Raw genomic sequence first — 13,768 nt, forward strand, 5'->3', positions numbered from 1 at the left:
ATTATTATTATTATTATTATTATTACTATTTTAAAAACTTTTAAACTGTCCCCTTTAGCTATAACTGCAATGACCATTTAACTTGCAGCAAATAGCAAGTGGGAATGACTGTCTCCAGGGAATGAAAAGTTCCACCCACTGACTTTTGCATATCAAACCATTGTTAGACACAAGAGCACATCAGTCCACTGTTTTCAGCGGTCAGTTGGTGAACCTATTTTCTTTTATGTAGCCTACCCCCAGAATGCAACGAGAGGCAGCATGATGGTTCATAGGAAGTCCCAAGTTTAAAACCCTACTTAGCTATTGGATGTGATAAGCCAATCCTGCTGGGGCCCTCCTTCTCAGTCTGCTGAGCAGGGTGCTGGATCCCTGCCTGAAATTCCAGTCCTGACAGCACAAAGCATTCTCCTGAACAGGCACCTCTAGCAGCTGAGCAACATTTGAATGACTTGTGAATGTGGTTTTAATAAATGCATGGCAAAAGGAAAGAAATATTTAATAATGAGAACAAAAGGTGTATTGAAACAAATACATTGGGGTGACATTGCTTATGTTTTTGCTACATTATGTGAACATAGGAAGCTGTTAGAATTCCTGCTCCATGATTGCAGTCATGGAATTGTTGTCTTTCACATGACAGTATATGTTTTGACTCCACAGAGTGGAGACAGGATGTTTGTGTTACTGTGTTCCGTGAAGTGGGACTATTGTCCTTTGTTCTTTTTCTCTTTGCTGTCTGATGCTAGAGAGAGAGGGAGCCATGTCGCAGTGCTCTGTGTGTGTTTATACGTAAATAAAGTAGATTAGCCAAAATGCTGAGTTGCTGAGGATTGTTACACAACTGCGCAAACTCTGCAGATCCCTAAGTGTGCTGGTGTCTGTTGGCATCGGTCGCTGTGATGTTCAGGTTGAAGAAAGCTTTTGAAGCTCTGAAAGATTGACCAGGATGGAGGGAACATGCCAGTAGGGCATGTGTCTCTGCCAGGGTCCTACTCATGTGTAGGCTGAACTCCTGACAAAAGCTGCCTTATACTGAGCCCATCATTGGCCCATCTAGACCAAACTGTCTACACTGGCTGGTTGCAGCTCTCCAGGATTTCAGGCATGGACAGGAGTGGTAGGTTGGGCAGCAGTACTCATGTTACCTCCCATCACCTGTTTAAATGGGCAATGCATTGTTTCCTGAATGTTTCACAGTTGTTCAATTTTTTGATCAAGCTGAAAGAAAAAAAGAAAAGGTTAAAAAAAAACACTAAAAGCTTCCTGAAGTATTTGGTACACTGTGTTTAGGTTGTTACAGGCTGAGATATGTTTTGCTTTCTCTAGGGAAGAGATGTTATTACATGGTATCATTGCTAAGCTGACACAAGGACATTTTTCACATAGGGTAGCATAGAATACATTTAAATGCTGGTGACAATGAACAAAGTCTTCCACTTAAACCAATATGGAAACCATTCTCCTGTGTGGAAGCAGAAGCTGCAATTTTGCACTGAGCTGAAAACTGTCAAAAGCAATCTTTCGTTCTCACCAGTAACACCAGGTTGAAACTTAGACGAAACATGTTGTACTCTCTGCTAACAGCCTCACGATTTCAGGCACCTTGCTATGTCTGGTGTCACACAATGCAAAATGCAAGACTGTTCTGTACAACATACGCAGAAAAGGTGAAGGTGCAGAAATTCAAAAGATTCACTTCCTTAATAGAGTGCTACTTTAACATTGTGGAACAATAATAGCAAATGACCTCAGCCATGTTGTGAAGCCCTTAAAGCAAAAGGCTGAGTGTGGAGCTACATAGTTGGAAGAGACCTTCTTCATGTATTAATCACATGATATGTGTGTCATATGATTGCTGGCAAGCAGAGCCGTATTACTGAACCCATCCACAATGAATAGTATACTACTTAGCCTGGACATTTATGAGTTGCTGCAGACTGTAGAGATTAAATCTCATGTGAGCAGTTGCATATGTGTAGGTTTCCACTCAGTTGGGAATCCTATGTGATGGATTCTCCATCCAGTTCTCATTCCTGACACAGACTCAGACCAGAATGACGACTCCTCCGATGAAGAGCCTGATAATAAAAAGTCCAAAGAACCCATGGGGTCTCTTAATTCCAGCATTACCTTAGATACCTCCAGCATCTCTGCAGAAGCAGTACCAAACCCACCTGGTTCCTGACTCATACTTGGCAGTGAGGAAGTCGAACTGCCTCCCAACCCTAGCTTTACCTTGTGATCCTCCGATTGGACGGCACACTCTTGGACTGCCTCACTATTCTTGACCTCAGCTTCTCCTCAAGACATTGACATCTGAGTGCTACCAGGCTCAGGCAGGGCGATAGTATGGAAGCCTATACAGGAGGAGCAGCTGCAAGTACAGTGGTACCTCGGGTTAAGTACTTAATTCATGCCGGAGGTCCGTTCTTAACCTGAAACTGTTCTTAACCTGAAGCACCACTTTAGCTAATGGGGCCTCCTGCTGCTGCTGTGCCACCGGAGCACGATTTCTGTTCTCATCCTGAAGCAAAGTTCTTAACCCGAGGTAATATTTATGGATTAGCGGAGTCTGTAACCTGAAGCATATGTAACCTGAAGCGTATGTAACCCAAGGTACCACTGTATAGGCAATAATAAGTGTAGGCATCTGCACCAAAGTATCAACATCCAAGTGGGCCAGCAGTACAGCCCCACTCCCTGGTAGTGATGGAGAATAAATTTGATAGCTGAGAGATGAAGAATTGGAAGGGTTTTGTTTGTTTGTTTGTTTGTTTCTTAACTTTATTTTCTCTCTCTCTTTTAATCCCTCTTCTATCTCTCTTTTTCTCTTTCTTTCTCTTTCTTCTTTTTCCCTTTATTTTCTCTGGACCTATGTTTTTATCTTATCTAGATTAATGTTTTAGTGTGGACAAAAAAGATATTTGATAATAATCATTGTATCTCTCATTATAATAATCTAATAAAATTTATTCAAAAAAAGAAATCTGATTCAGTTCCCATTTAAAGGTGAACCTATCCAATTTGCACTTTCTCTTTTATAAAAAATATAATTTTTATTAACAGGCCAATCAAATCACATTATTTCCGAATCATATTAGTTCCAAATTATACAGCCAGATTTTTAAATTTTTGTTGGGGGACCCATACTACAAGCTCCAAAATGGGGTCCAAACATCACTTATATTGCTGCTTTAATTAGACAGTTCTATCCAGTTCTCTCTTTGTTACTTTCCTCATCTTCTTGTTGTTATCATATATTCCTTTCTTTGCGATCAATTTGCATTTTCTCAATTAGCATGTGAACCAAAACACAGCTATTCTTGAAATGTAATCTTATTTTTGCAATGTGATTCTCCAATTAAGCAATGTGTACAAAGTTGTTGTTGTTACACTTGATTTAATAACCTTCTAAACCACTGCCTCAAATAAACTGACACTTTTATTTATTTATTACATTTGTTGGTCTGTTTTTCTTGCCCAAGGCAACTCAAAGCAACTTACAACCAAACACATTTAAAAAATTAAAACAGTTTAACCCCCCCAAAAAATAGATACATTTAAAACTAAACTAAAACTCTCACAAATGGACATTCATAGTAATGAGCCATCTATCCAGTTGGGGAAATGCATATACTTGGGTAGAGTGTACCCAGAAATGGGTGTTTTAGTGAAAATGTCACACAAAAAATGAATGGTATTAGGGGAAATTGCTTTGCAAAAGTAGGCGCAATTGGTGAAGTGGACATGCAAATATGCATGCATATTAGGAGAAATTTTACCAGAATGCAGGTGAATTTTCATGAGGACTTTGCAAAAAAAAGAAAAAGAAAAAATTGAGCGGAAATGTGTAGAACTGAACTAAAGATTAGAAAAATGAGCAACTGAAATAGTCACATTTGCCCATCCCTACTTCCTCAAGCACAGGACTCCAATCTTCCGAAGTTTTCTTTAGCCTTTCTTTAGTAAACCAAAACTTCCATAAACATAAAAAGATGAGCATCCCAAATATTTCACTACGGCTGTGCAAACATTTCTCACACAGGGACATATTTGATTGCTCATTACTTCTTCTTCTTTTGCATTTAGCAAACATAAACATTCCCACACGAATGCCTGCACTGTAGGAATGTTTGCTGATTTCTAAGACTTAGAGTGTGTGACTAAGGCAAAATCTATTTTAAGATGGTGTGGTTCTTAACTTATCTTACTGAACTTACTGAACATACTTACTTAACTTACTGAACATACCTCAGATGTTCTAAGATTTTTTTATTTTTTTTACTAAGGAGCAATCTATTTTTAAGATAGTGTGAACCTTCTTTATCCTCATCTGAATAAACCACTATTGTCTCTGTGAAGGAAGCTTGTGGGTGAGGGGTTCAATATCACAGAATTGTAGAGTTGGAAAGGATTCAAAGTACATCTGGCCCAACCCTCTGCAATGCAGAAATCACACCTACAGTTGCTATTTACAGCACAATTGAAAGGGTTAATGCCCCTTTCCATCTGCCATGGATTGTAGGGTAGGAAAAATGCCTACAACATCTTCATTAAAGGAGGAAAAGGAGATTGTAGAGAAGCTGAGTGAATAAGGTACAGATCAGGTGGACTTTTTACTGCTAAAAACACAGCCACAACAGATACTAAGTCAATGAAAACACCTTTCCAATTTAATGAGCTATTAGCGGAAGGCCAACATACAGACACTATCAAAACACTTCTTGGTGCCAGTGTAATAAGTAGAAAATCAATACAACTTGTCTGGAAAGTATGTTTATTATTATTACTAAAGCCGTTGCCTTACATGAATAGTTGAGCTGTATTGTCAAATGTGTCACTTGGGGGCGCGTTTAATCAATCAGCTATTTACCTTTATACAGTTCTGTTTGAGAAGGGCAGATACCAAATAAAAACAATATAAAGACACACAAAAAAACACAGCCTGAAAAATGCATGAGTGGTTTAAGCTCACCATTAAAGTTTGATCACGCTTCTCCATATAATTCTTGAAGCAAGTCCCAATGATTAAGGGACCATAAATGGGATCGAGATAAAGTCCCCTTGTCAGATTGTCTCCGACTGCAGCGTCTGTGGTGTATGCAGTTCCTAGGGTAGAAATATTTTCTACTTCAGTAAGTGGTTTTAGTAGTTTCTGTAAATAATTACAACTCCTGAATCAATGCGATCCTACAGATAAAGCTGAAGAAGGACTGCCACTCAGAAGTAGAACACGTGCTTTGCAAAGACAAGGTCTCAGGTTCAATCCTGGGTATTTTCAGTTTAAAGGGTCAAGGAAAAGATGATGGGCAAGCAGGAGTTATGGAGAGCATGATGGATCAAGCCAAGGGCCCCTCTAGCCCATCATCCTGTTCTGTCATTGGCCAGCCAGACACCCGTGGAAAGTCAGCAAGCAGGACCCAAGCACATCAGCACTCTCACCTCCTGCAGTTTCCAGAAACTGGTATTCAAAAGCACACAGCCTCCAACCATGGAGGTAGAGCACAGCACCCAAGGAAACGGGGGCAACTGGCAGGCCCCCAGCTGGCTCCAGCCCACCGGCCGGTGTGCCGGGCAAACTCCGGTCCTTGGTGCAGCATAAATCTGTGGCCCCAGGCTTTAGAAGACTGAGCACTCTATCCAGCAGATCAAACGCTGTGCCAACAGAAGTGGCACGAGAGGCTGTTTAAGCATATTTACAAGCAGGTTTATTCAGCGTAGATCAGGACAAAAGGAAACATGTCTGATCTCCTTCGTGTCCAAAGCAAAACAGAAAGCTATACACAAACGGAAGTTCCCAGCATACTGAGCTGGAGTGTAAACAGACATGTGACACACAACAATCATGCCTGTTCCTTAAGGTGGAATGGAACATCCCAACACAGACATCATGGCTAGTACCTCCATGAATATAGCCAACCCTCTTTTAAAGCCATCCAAGTTGGTGGTCACCATTGCCTCCTGCGGAAGCAAATTCCATCGTTTAACTATGCACATTGTGAAGAAGGGCTTTCTTTCGTCACATCAGTGTCAGGCAATAGAGTTTGCCAATCGATCTGGAGAAAAGGAGTGAGGATGGTAGAGGAGCAGCTGCTTAACACCTTCCTCTCTAGATGTTTTCCTACTCAAAGTCCCTGCCCAGTTGCAGTGGTTGGTTGAAAAGACACAGGTAGCAGCTTCCACCACCCCGCCCCCCACTGTAGATGGAAAGGCGACTGAAAAGAGGATAAAGTTTTAGTAGGGAAACCTCTGGAAGAGAAAGGGTTAAGTAGCCCATACTTCCTGCCCAACTGGAAGCTTCCTGCAATTACTTTTCCATTACTTGAAATAACAATGTCAAGAGGCTGTTTGCACATCTCCTGGGTAACATTTTCCTTAGCCCTCAGCAGGTGGCAAACGCCATGAGCTCCAAGACAGTGTTAGCGGCAGACAACAAAATTAGAATTCAAAGAAAACATTCTGGAGTAACCTTGTCAGTAACAAGAGCATGCATAATGAGACACTGGACAAACGTCATTTTGTACCTTTCATGTTGAGATGTATTATGGATAAGAATGCATGTACCCTAATCGAAGACACTACTTGTCCAACTCAGAGGTCATTCAGAGCAGAGAAATTGTTTAGCTACAGCAAACACTTGGATAAATATATTACATCGTCATAGCTGTTCTTTCTGTTCAAGTGCCTCAAATAAATATTTTCCTGCCTCAAAGAAATATTTTCAATCACATACCAACAAATTCAATTTGGGCACTTAAAGTTGATTCTGAGCTCTTGCCCTGCAATCCCACTTCCCTCCAATATCAAGATTTTTGTAATGGGGAAAGAGTTGAAAAAATACAACCTGAAACTTGTGGGTTAACATTTGCTTGATGCAACATCATTTAACATCCCCAGCTTCCCCGCAAAAATGAATCAGAACGAGGAGGTTGGTCACAAAAGTAAGTTTAGTGCTTATGATATCAAAATGGAGGAATATTTATCCCTTAGAAACTGGATCTTTGACCATGATGCTAACCAAGACAGAGCATCCATTATCATTGCCATTACTCTTTTTGGTATCTCCAACTTAAGGACAACTACTCAAGGCCTCACTACCTTGAGACACTGACTTTTCCACAATTATGTAAGGCCTTTATTGAATTTAGGTTTCAACAGATGCCCTCAATATATTAGAGGGGAGATACCATGGAATAGCACACATGGAACAAAAATGGGTTTATGGATGTAATCAGGTTGAGGATATCATATTGCAGGGCAGCATGCAAGTGCTGTTACATAAGTGTGATGGTGGTGTTCATTTATATCCCATTTTTCTATATGGCAGAGTTAGGCAGAAGGAAGATCTTTGGGTGATTTGTAGTGATCCAGCAAGGTTTTTAAACATGCACCCCCCACCAAAAAAACCCCGACTTGTTTAACTGTAGCCACAATGAAAAAGCTCCCACACCAAATTTCCACCCCACCTCTAAATTTGGCATCAGAAATTAAGTAGGCTTGTGGGAAGGATTTTTCTCTTAAAGGGCTGTGAGCTCAGTTCTGGTACTAAACACATATGATCAGAGGTCCCCCATTTCTTAAATGACCAATACAACCAAGCTACTATTTTGTACTTGGTTCCAGTTGTACACATCAAAGTTCCAGTAAAAAGCAGAGGAGATCCCACAAGTTTGAAGTTTGCCCGACCATGATATAAGGAATTATACTCTAAGCAGCTTACAAAAATACAAACATCATTTCAAAAACTACAATAAAAATGGTAAGACTGAAGCACTTGTATAGTAGTAACAGGTTGAGATGACTTCAGTACAGAAATAGGTTGGGACTGGAACAGCACTGAATTGTTGAGTATTGTGGGTAGCTTTCCATACAGACTCCAGCACAGTACAGTGTAGCATTAACGTCTGACAACTTGGGGAGTGGGGGATGCTGATAATGCATCGTCTTAACTTGAGTTCCCATGGTAACTTAGCTTTAATTCCCTGGAGGCTGTGTCCTAAAAGCTAATGTAACATAAGGACCCGCTTCTTGTTTTCCCACCCCCCACCCCTTGATGAAAGAGAATAGTGGTTAAATCAGCAAACGTGAGGAGAATCAGAGATGATGAGGACCTGCAGGGGGATGCTCATAAGACAAGAGTCTTCTCTACTTCCAGCAAGAGACATGCCGCTGGTCTAGCTGAAAGCATGCTATTCATATTTCATGTGGGGATTCTCAGCAAGGCTGAAGTGCTGGCAGTTGGGCATGTTTGATGCCAAAATGGGCAGGGTGGTTTAAGATCACTTGCCATGGTTACTTATGTCTACTTAACAATTTTCATTCCAGGTCTCAGGACAGCTTGAGCAATGTTATTGACAAATGTTATTGATCCCCTTTGTTGAAAACAAAGGGATCTGCGCCATCTACATGCTTAAGGTAAAGGGACCCCTGACCATTAGGTCCAGGCGTGACCGACTCTGGGGTTGTGGCGCTCATCTCACTTTACCGGCCGAGGGAGGGTACAGCTTCCGGGTCATGTGGCGAGCATGACTAAGCCGCTCCTGGCGAACCAGAGCAGCACACAGAAACACCATTTACCTTCCCGCCAGAGCAGTACCTATTTATCTACTTGCACGTTGATGTGCTTTTGAACTGCTGTGTTGGCAGGAGCAGGGACCGAGCAACGGGAGCTCACCCCATCGCGGGGATTCGAACCACCGACCTTCTGATCGGCAAGTCCTTAGGCTCTGTGGTTTAACCAACAGCGCCACCTGTGTCCCATCTACAAGCTTACCTAATACATAAAAAGGTAAAGGTACCCCTGATCGTTAAGTGCAGTCCCCAATGGCTCTGGAGTTGCGCGCTCATCTTGCTCTATAGGCCGAGGGAGGTAGATGCTCAGTGGCACAAAACAGGCAAGGTGGTGTTTGGGTGTAATTGTTGGGATACTGCCAGGGAGATAAAGTCCATCATGGCCCCAAGCCGGCTGCCGGACAATCCATCGATCTCCCGTAGCGATTAGCGACACGAGTTTCCTGAAAATACCTTGCCAGCTATTGCTTTCGTTTCTCACTCTGTCGGAGACACTGACGCAGAACAGTCATGTCTTTCTTTGCTCTGATCAACGCTAAATAAAGTCTGTAGATAATGCTCACCTGGGTGCGACTTCTAGCTGCTGCTGCTGCTGCTGATAAAGAGTGTGCACGAGCCCTGGAATGTGGCAAGATATTTTCAGGAAACTCGTGTCGCTAATCGCTACGGGAGATCGATGGATTGTCCGGCAGCCGGCTTGGGGCCATGATGGACTTTATCTCCCTGGCAGTATCCCAACAACAGGTTATGGGCCCAGGACGCTTCCGCTGTGCCACTCTGCTTTTGGCTTTTGGAGCAGTCTTTACAGCAAGCAAACCCTTGTTTTCCACCGGCGTGGGCTTTTGCAGCCTGCCCCCCTGCTCCTGGCCATCAGACGTGCCTTCAGCCTTTGGTGAAGCTGTGCCAGCAAACAAAGCCTTGTTTTTCCCTGGCTTGGGCTTTCCACCCCCCTTCTGCTTCGGGCCATCTGCAGGCTTTTTCCTTTGTTTATTTCCAGTCTTTGGACAAAACCTCTGAGTATGACCTTGGTTCCCACAGTTCCAGCACTTCACAGTAATGGCCTCTTGCTGCTTTCCCTAAACACCATTTTCATGTGGTAAGTTCCTTCAAAGTTCTCATATTTTCCATCCTAGCCCCAAAGCCAGCTGCACCTGAAGCTTGGAATATAGAAATAAATGTGGGAGGGGCCATAGCTTCATGGTAGAGCTGCTTGCAGGTTCGATTCCTTGCAATTCCAGTTAAAACAAGGGGTGGGGAACCCTTTTCAGCATGAGGGCTGCATTCCTTCCATGAGCCACATGCTAGTGGTGTGTGGGGTCAAAGACAAAGTGAGTAAACATTACCTTTTGTACACCTCTCTCTATCCTCCTTCCAGTCAAACAAAAGGCGATTTCAGAGTTCAAGGATGCATCAAGGCAAAACACTGAGGACATGAGAGAGGTCCAATGATACACCTGACCTGGGGAAAATTCTGAGGGCCAAACTTAGAAGCCTTGAAGGCTGCATTTGGCCTGAGGATCCCCACTCCTGATTTTGGAGGATCAGGAAGCCAGTGGTGTAAAATACCTTTCTATATATCCTGGACAAACACTATTCATCCAAGGAGAACAGAATCTCAGACCTGGAGGGCAAATCCAGCTCTCCGGGTCTCTCTGTCTGGCTCCTTCTCCAAGTTACATCCTTTATGTGCCCCTCAGTAGACCCGCCCTACTCCCTCCTTGAGTGCCTTTGCCTGGTTCAAATGATAGTGGTTCTTACCTGCCACAATAGTGAGAGGTCTGTATAGCAACCTCTGTCTCTTGCCTGAATTAAGGTAGTGCCTTGATTTGTTCACAGGATACCAGGATGATCATAATTAGAAACACTCCACCCGCACCATTATATGATCTAAACCAACTTTTTCAGACCTGGAACCACCTTTTAACCCAAACATTAATTTGGGACCCATCTATTTTACCGTATATTTTTATGTTGGTAGTGCTGCTGTTGTGACCCACCTTAGCTGAGTCCACAAACCAGTACTGGGTTCTGACCCACCAACAGAAGACAAGTGAGTACACAGCCAGCCATGTGGAGTAGCAATTATTACCCTTTACTGCTTAAAGTGCACCATACAGTTCTGATATTCTAATTATTATAACACCCAAAAAACTGGAGCTAGAACTTGCCTAAAAATTCTCCATTAGGAAACGTTTTGCTCTTAGGCAAGGGGAGATTTTGCATAGTCGACGCACCTATGCTTTCTTCAGATGCAACCAAATCTGATTCACCAGGCTGTATCCCTAATCATATTTTACGAAGTTGAGATGAAAACAAATAAATATTGTCAACTTTATTTGAACTATGTTACCTTGAATCCTGCAAATAGGAAGATACAAAAAAGGTCATTTATTTATCTAGTCACTATTCTGAGCTATTTATGCTTGTGGGAATGAAACTTGCAAAAGCAAATTGAATCTCAGTTCCAAGTTCAGAAATATGCCTCTGAGATCTTAAAATATTTTTCTCCTTAAAAGCATTGGCGTAGCCAATTAATTTAAGCAGATCAGTAAATATTGGGGATTGGGAGTCATTTAAGCATTAAATTATTCATTGGGCATAAAAGGTGAACCTCCTTCAAGGTAAAGAAACTGAATGATGCAACGGCACTGGGCAAATGCATCTTCTCCAAAAAAAATAAACAGAGAAGAACTTCTGCCACTACCCATTGCTCATCTTCACAAAAATCACCATCAGTATGTAGCATGTATTTCTTATTTCTAAACTTTTAAACATCCCACCATGTATGCATACAGATGCAATAGTAACAACCAGAGGAAGCTATGCAACCCCAATACATAGGCTCCATTTCTCAATTTACTGTAGCATTCAGTGGAACTATTCCCAAAAGGGAAACTTGAAGGTCATAGGTAGATACAGAATACAGCCTCACAATCCTTACTCTTTCTTTCCAGTGTACTTTTCCATATACCAAAACTGCCACTGAGAACCACTTCCTACATGAGGTTGGTAAAAATAGGATACTAGCTCATGTTCATTGCACAACAGAACTGGCTATGCAGAGAGAGCCCCCCTCCCCCAAAAAAATAGTAATATGAGGAAAGGTGAGCTGATTCATTAATCTCTTGAGGACAAATAGCTTCACATTTGGGTGAATGGGAAGGCCAATTCATCAATTTCAATTACCACTCTCAAGATATGTAGCATATCCTTCCCTGTCCGTCCAAATGACAGAGCTGACTTCCCATTCTTACCCTAAGTCGATATCATGAGAGGAGGCTTCATGGCTGCATTGTGCAGAAGGAAAGGGAGAGGGAGAGACAGCAGGAGGAAGGGGTGGAGCTTAGGTGTTTATTGGGAAACCACAAAGTATGTTTCCCACGACTATCTAATATTCTCAGACCTCTCATCTACCAACTATAATTTACGTAGGTATACAATACACCTCACCATAGTGGAGAAAGCTGTGACTAGGTGACCTGGGTGCTTACACAATTTCATGTCCAGCTGCTGACCATTGATGGGCAACTTCAAGTCCTCTTCTCTCTCTCCTTACATGGATGTTGATCATTAAACTGACTTGGACCATGAAGCCCTTCAGCTGGAAGAAGGTTTCAAATGGAAGATTGCCCTCTGCAACATAGGACACATGGATACACTGCAACCGTTATCAGACACAATTTGCATTTTTTTATGTTAGATGTTTAGCAATTATGGTACACATTGCATGCAAAGTGTTTGTCAATTCTGCATTGTGCTGATACACCAAAAGAAATTGAGCCTGGAAGCAACCATATCAATGGGATTTTAGTACAGCCGATCTCAACTGCCTTGTGATAAATGATGCAACCTCACAGAAAAATGGAAAGCAAAAATTGTACTTCTTTCAGTACTGATCTTTAACAGAATTAAGTAAAAAGGCTCTCAAGCTGTTGTAAGCAAGTGAACTTTTTTCCTCTTTTTTGTTTGTGAAGCAACCATTTAGCATCTTACAAAAGTAATATTTTGGTTGGTTTTTAATATTTAATGCCTTGTTGCTGCTTCACAGCAGGGCTTAAACTTGAGCTTTCCTAGCACAAAATATGCTCGATCTGAACCACCACTTGCAAGGATATATATATTTAAAATATTAATGTACTCTGAACCGCTGCAAAGTTGGAGGAAAAGTCAACAACTCAGGTAGGGGTGGTGGAAAGGATGGCTGTAAAAGTAACAAGCAGCAAGAAAACAAATTACATTCATATTTTATCAACTCCCCCATTCTACTGTGAGACATGGGGGAAAAAATCCATTATTTAAGAGTGGGGGGGGATTCATTATTTCAGAGTGTGTGAAGCCAACAAGGATGCAGCAATTAGCTAACTTGGAGTGCAGGAGTCATACGTTCTGTCTCACTGACTTCTGGCTAATATGTAGAAATGATTCCACTATTCAAAAGAGATAAGAGAAATATTGTTTTAAGTCCATAAGCATGTCCCCCATCCCAACACTCAGAGCGATCTATTTTCAAGAGATGAGGGGCACAACAACACATACAAAAAGGTGTTGGCATATGCCTCTTTCTTTTCTCTGGTTGCCCTCAGCTGTGTACTACTCATATCACTGCAGGTGCAAATCAGCCTTAATAACAAGAAGAGAACCCCAGTGCCGGATTTACCTATAAGCTAAACAAGCTATAGCTTAGGGCCCCACTCTTTGGGGGGGGCCCCCAAAAAAATAAAGGGAAAAAACTGGATGTACATTTCCAAAATATAAGATAAAAAGCAAATAAAATAAAACCTACATACAGTTAGAGCTTAATAATTATTTCGCTATTAATATACTTCTTCTTAATTGTTTTTCACTATTAATATACTTCTTCTTAATTGTATTTCAGTCCAACAATTACTTTGATAAAATACATATTTTGTTATGTGCAAATGGCTTTAGATACCTATTAGGTCCATGCTACTAACATGAGTTTGACCAAACTGCGGGACGCAGTAGAAGAGAGGAGTGCCTGGCGTGCTCTGGTCCATGGGGTCACGAAGAGTCTGACACGACTAAACAACAACAAAGGTCCATAAATTACCATGTAGCATATATTCAACACAAAAAACAGCAACAATTTGTTGTTGACAAAGGACAGCTGGACATATAAAGGGCCCCATTGCCTTCAGTAGCTTAGGGCCTCATCAAACCTAAATCTGGCCCT

The 13,768-nt window shown here is 41.8% G+C and overlaps 1 long non-coding RNA gene across 1 annotated transcript in view; it reads right to left on the bottom strand.

Moving 5' to 3' along the window:
- Positions 1-4,979: 4,979 nt before the first annotated feature.
- Positions 4,980-13,768, bottom strand: part of LOC308585246 — a 37,489-nt gene continuing 28,700 nt past the window's right edge. The window contains exon 3 of the long non-coding RNA XR_014007193.1: positions 4,980-5,112. This is a non-coding gene — a long non-coding RNA (uncharacterized lncRNA). The remainder of the gene's footprint in view (positions 5,113-13,768) is intronic.

This window comes from Podarcis bocagei, assembly GCF_964188305.1.
Source record: "Podarcis bocagei genome assembly, chromosome: 4".
Lineage (NCBI taxonomy): Eukaryota > Metazoa > Chordata > Lepidosauria > Squamata > Lacertidae > Podarcis > Podarcis bocagei.